Here is a 5,946-nt window from a genome sequence, read left to right on the forward strand (position 1 = left end):
GGGGTCGCCAGCCGACATTGCTTGGCCGACGGCACCCTGAGGAGGCCCACTCTGTGGGAGCGTACCGGTCTGAGGGAGGGGATCTGCGGCAGAAGGCGGTCTCGGAGATAACCGGGTCCTATGCCATGAAGCGCTTTAAAGGTGGTAACTAACACCTTAAAGCGCACCCGGAAGGCCACTGGCAACCAGTGCAGCTCGCACAGTAGCGGTGTCACATGGGAGCGACGAGTCCCTCCCAACACCGCCTGCGCGGCCGCATTCTGGACCATTTGAAGCCTCCGGGTGCTCCTCTGAGGGAGCCCCATGTAGAGAGCATTTTCTTTTCTTTCATTTTTTACTTTATTATTATTTTTTCTTTTCTTTACTGTTTTGTTTCATTTTCTTATTTTATTTTATTTTCTTATTTTGATTTTATTTTAGCTTGGCTTTATTATTTTCGTGACTAACTCATGTCAGCGAACCTTTCTCCTCCTATTTTCCCCAGAACAAAAACCCTGTGAGGTGCTTTGGGCGGAGAGAGAGTGAGTGTCCCAAAATTACCCAGCTGGTTGTCGCACACCTAAAGGGGAGACTAGAATTCACCGTCTCCTGGTGCTCGGCCCAAAGTCACCCAGTCGGCTTTCATGCCTAAGGCAGGACTAGAACGCACCGTCTCCTGTGATTGACCTAAAGCACTGGTGGCAAACCTATGGCACGCGTGCCAGAGGCGGCACACAGAGTCCTCTCTATGGGCACGCGCGCTGTCACCCCAGCCCCGCCTCCCCCTGCGGTCACCTCCTCACTAGCAGCCCCCCCCGAGGAGAGTCCCCCCTGGGTGCGGCCCGCGCGGAGCAGCGCAGCCAAGGACATGGCAGCAGGGATAAGACCCCACCTTCGTGCCCCGTTGCGCACAGATGATGCTGCATGTTGCAGGCAGAGGGCATGGCCACCGTGGCGCTGCAGGGCCGCCTCGGCGATCTGCGGCAGGGCGTGGAGGCAATAGGTGGCCCTGCGGGCGGGCGGTACGTTTTTTGGGCACTCGGTGTCTAAAAGGTTTGCCATCACTGGCCTAAAGTCACCCAGCTAATTTTCATGCCTAAGGCAGGACTAGAACTCACCGTCTCCTGGCAATTGGCCCAAAGTCACCCAGTCAGCTTCCATGCCTAAGGCAGGACTAGAACTTACCGTCTCCTGTGATTGGCCTAAAGTCACCCAGCTGGCTTTCATGCCTAAGGCAGGACTAGAACTCACCGTCTCCTGGTTTCTGGACTGGCGCCTTAACCACTAGACCGTACCGGCTCTTCCCACCAACCTCCCAGCTGTTTTGTCTTTTTTCCTTTTGACACACCTGTAGGTCCCTCATCTAAGTTCAAAGCACCTATTATTCTCTGAGAAGAACGGATCCTGAAGCCAAATCAACGTTGTCCTCACAACGTTGTTTATTTCTTTAACCTGTTAGCCCGTTGATAGCACAGGGGTAGGCAACCTTGGCTCTTTTATTACTCGTGGACTTCAACTCCCAGAATTCCTGAGTCAGCGTCGCTCAGCATGGAAACCTCTCCCTTTCCCCTCAGCATGGCTGGCTCAGGAATTCTGGGAGTTGAAGTCCACCAGTCATAAAAGAGCCAAGGTTCCCCACCCCTGCGCCTAGACCAGGGGTCTTCAAACTTGGCAACTTTAAGACGTGTGGACTTCAACTCCCAGAATTCCTCAGCCAGCCATGCTGAGGGGAAAGGGAGAGGTTTCCAAGCTGAGCCATGCTGGCTCAGGAATTCTGGGAGTTGAAGTCCACGAGTCATAAATCGGCCTACGCCTAGGGCAGGAGTAGGCAACCTTAGCTCTTTTATGACTCGTGGACTTCGACTCCCAGAATTCCTGAGCCAGCCATGCTGAGGGGAAAAGGATAGTTTTCCATGCTCAGCCATGCTGGCTCAAGGAATTCTGGGAGTTGAAGTCCACCAGTCATAAAAGAGCCAAGGTTACCTACCCATGTCCTAAATCCTCCTGTTCTAAGCGGTGAGCCTCCAGGGTTAGACAACCTTGGCTCTTTGATGACTCTGGACTTCAACTCCAAGAATTCCTGAGCCAGCCATACTGAGGGGAAAGGGAGAGGTTTCCATGCTGGCTCAGGAATTCTGGGAGTTGAAGTCCACGCGTCATAAAAGAGTCAAGGTTGCCTATCCCTGGCCTAGCATAAATAAAATTTGCACCTCTTCTTGGAGCCTGGCCCAAACGCACACCCGTTGGCCCAATTTACTGGGAAAACAGCCTGTCTTTTCAAGTGGGGAGATTGTGGTTTCGCTGTGTGTCCCCCCCCCCAAGCAAACACACCTGAAAAGTGACACAATCTGAGGAGGCAAAGCGCTCCATAGTACACAAAGCTTCCCTGGCTCCTGTTTTCTGGCCGAGAGCTGATAATGGGGAATAAATGGCTGAGTCATCAGATGGGCCTTTTTTCATTTTGGGCCTGGTTCTCTCTGCAAAGGAGGAGATAAGGGCTTCAAAGGGCTGGCCCTAATCTTTCTCTTTCTTTCTTTCTCTTTTTTTTTACACTTTTGTTTTCAAAGCCAGATGGTCGTCTGTCTGATCTCTCTCAGCAGCCCAAGGGCCAGACAGGAAATTGCCTTTGGGATGACTGTGCCACACGTCCGAGGTCTTACTCATAGAAGAGACTGTTGGTAGCCCTCAGAGTTGAACTGGGGGGTCCTCGGTGCTCTCTGAGCTGGGTTGTTTCCTTGCAGACGTTTCATGACCCAACTAGGCAACATCATCAGTGCTGGAAAGAGGGGGGTTTGTGGAGAGGAGGAGGAGGAGGAGGATGGAGAAGGAATGAAGGGGTAGAAGGAGAAAGAAAAGAGGAGAAGAGCTGTGAGGTTCTTGGTGGTCTCTGAGCTTGGTGGGGTTTTTTGTAGATGTTTCATGACCCAACTAGGTAACATCATCAGTGCTAGAAGGAACTGGGGGTTTGTGGAGAAGAGAGGAGGAGGAGGAGGAGGAGGAGGAGGAGGAGGACTGTGGCATACTTGGTGTTGAGTTGGTTGTTTCCTTGCAGATGTTTCATGACCCAACTAGGTAACATCATCAGTGCTAGAAGGAACTGGGGGTTTGTGGAGAGGAGATGAGGAGGAGGAGGAGGACTGTGGGGTCCTTGGTGCTCTCTGAGCTTGGTTGTTTCCTTGCAGACGTTTCACAAACCAACTAGGTAACATCATCAGTGCTAGAAGGGAATATGGTTTAAGGAAGAGAAGAGGAAAGGAGAAGGAGAAGAAGAAAAAAGGAATGAAGGGGGAGAAGGAGAAAGAAAAAAGGAGGAGAACTGTGGGGTCCTTGGTGGTCTCTGAGCTTGGTGGTTTCCTTGCAGACTTTTCACAAACCAACTAGGTAACATCATCAGTGCTAGAAGGGAATATGGTTTAAGGAAGAGAAGAGGAAGGGAGAAGGAGAGGAAGAAAGAAGGAATGAAGGGGGAGAAGGTGAAAGAAAAAAGGAGAAGAACTGTGGGGTCCTTAGTGGTCTCCGAGCTTGGTGGTTTCCTTGCAGACGTTTCATGACCCAACTAGGCAACATCATCAGTGCTAGAAGGAAGTGGGTTTTGTGGGGAGGAGGAGGAGGAGGACTGTGGGGGGCCTCTGAACCTGATCATTTTCTTGCAGATGTTTTATTAGCATTAGATGAATACAAGACCAACAGTTCAGCAGCAGCCATGTCTTTATTTGTATCCCACTTTTATTATTTTGACAAATACCTCAAGGTGGAGAACATATCCCACACACCTTCCTCGTCCTACGTTACCCACAACCACAACCCTGGGGTGAGGTGGATTGGGCTGGGAGAGTGATTAGTCCAAAGTCACCCAGCTGGCTTTCATGGCTAAGGCAGGACTTGAACTCACCGTCTCCTGCTTTCTTAATCCTTAAGCTAGGCTGACCTTTGGGAAGTCCTCCTTTCGGCCACCCCGCCACGGCCAGAAGATCTTTAGGGTAGGACTTCCTGGCCTCTTCGGGTCAACGTGAGGTTTGGCAGGAGGTGGCCGCCCGTTCTCTTAACGGGTTGGAAGCTTCGGAAAGGCGCCTTATCGCCCCGCTTCCCATTCAAAGCTATTTAAAGGCCGCCGCGGCCCTTTGTGGCTTTTTTTGTGACAATGGACTGCCGCGGGATTGCATAAGAAGTTGCGGCTTGATTGTTCCTTTGCTGGCCTGATTTTGACCATTTTGGTTCTGAAGAGAACACAATACAATGGAGGGCGCTTTTAAAGGGCAGCGAGGTGAGGACTTAACCTGGACCAGAAGATCAGAAGACATCCCGAGGAGAGGATAATAAAGGGGAAGAGAGGGGAGGATAGGATAATGGAGGGGAAGGGAGAATAGGATAGGATAACTGGGGGGGGGGGATAGCATAGGATAACAGAGAAGGAGGGGAGGATAGGATCGGATAGGGGAAGGGAGGATAGGATACGATAGGATAGGATAATAGAGGGGAAGAAGGGAGGATAGCATAGGATAACTGAGAGGAAGGGAGGATAGCATAGGATAGGAGAAGGGAGGGGAGAATAGGATAGATAGGATAACTGAGGATAGCATCATCTCGAGCAGGGGTAGGCAACCTTGGCTCTTTTATGACTGGTGGACTTCAACTCCCAGAATTCCTGAGCCAGCATGGCTCAGCTTGGAAACCTCTCCCTTTCCCCTCAGCGTGGCTGGCTCAGGAATTCTGGGAGTCTGGGAGTTGAAGTCCACCAGTCATAAAAGGGCCAAGTTTGAAGACCCCTGCCAAAGAGGCTTGTAGCCACCATACATCTGAAAGGGTCTAGCCCAGGGGTAGGCAACCTTGGCTCTTTTCTGACTCGTGGACTTCAACTCCCAGAATTCCTCAGCCAGCCACGCTGAGGGGAAAGGGAGAGGTTTCCAAGCTGAGCCATGCTGGCTCAGGAATTCTGGGAGTTGAAGTCCACCAGTCATAAAAGAGCTGCCTACCCTTGTTCTAGACTCTTACTCAGCCTGAACTGTGCTTCTCTGGGACTCACGTTTTCCCCTATAAATGACCTGAATTCATAAAATCCTAACCTGGAAGGGACCTTGGAGGTCTTCTAGTCCAGCCCCCTGCTCAACAAGCAGGAGAGCCTATACCACGGGTAGGCCACCTTGGCTCTTTTGTGACTGGTGGACTTCAACTCCCAGAATTCCTGAGCCAGCCATGCTGAGGGGAAAGGGAGAGGTTTCCAAGCTGAGCCATGCTGGCTCAGGAATTCTGGGAGTTGAAGTCCACGAGGCATGAGGGGTCCCTAGTTCCCCCATGCTGGCTCAGGAATTCTGGGAGTTGAAGTCCACGAGTCATGAGGGGGCCCTAGTTCCCCCATGCTGGCTCAGGAATTCTGGGAGTTGAAGTCCAGGAGTCATGAGGGGGCCATAGTTCCCCCATGCTGGCTCAGGAATTCTGGGAGTTGAAGTCCACCAGTCATAAAAGAGCCAAGGTTGTCTACCCCTGGGATAGGGGAAGGGAGGATAGGGTAGGATAACTAAGGGAAAGGGAGGAGATAGGATAACAGAGGGAGGGGAGGATAGCCTAGGGAGAGGGAGGGGAGGATAGGATAGGATAACGGATAACAGAGGGGAAGAGAGGATAGGATAGGAAAACATAATTCTCCAGCCAGCTTCCCACTAACAAGAAACCGGATTGCTTAAGGATAACATGATCTACATAAGGACTGCAGTGCTTTGCTTAATATCCGCCTTGGCCCCAGAGATTCTGGTCCCAATTCCAGGATTACCTGTATTGAAAACCAAGGAAGAGAAACAGTGCCCCCCCCCTCACTCCCCCATCTGCTTTCTTTTCCACCAAGCTATTTTTAGTCCCGCAATTTGGGAAATCTGAAAAGGACGTGGGTTGTTGTTGTTGTTTTCTGCAGGGGTGGCGTGCGATTCAGATCAGCGACGCAATGTGGAGTAAGGGTGTGGATTCGCTTCCCAG

This window comes from Protobothrops mucrosquamatus, unplaced genomic scaffold (assembly GCF_001527695.2).
Source record: "Protobothrops mucrosquamatus isolate PMUCROS unplaced genomic scaffold, P.Mucros_1.0 scaffold1930, whole genome shotgun sequence".
Lineage (NCBI taxonomy): Eukaryota > Metazoa > Chordata > Lepidosauria > Squamata > Viperidae > Protobothrops > Protobothrops mucrosquamatus.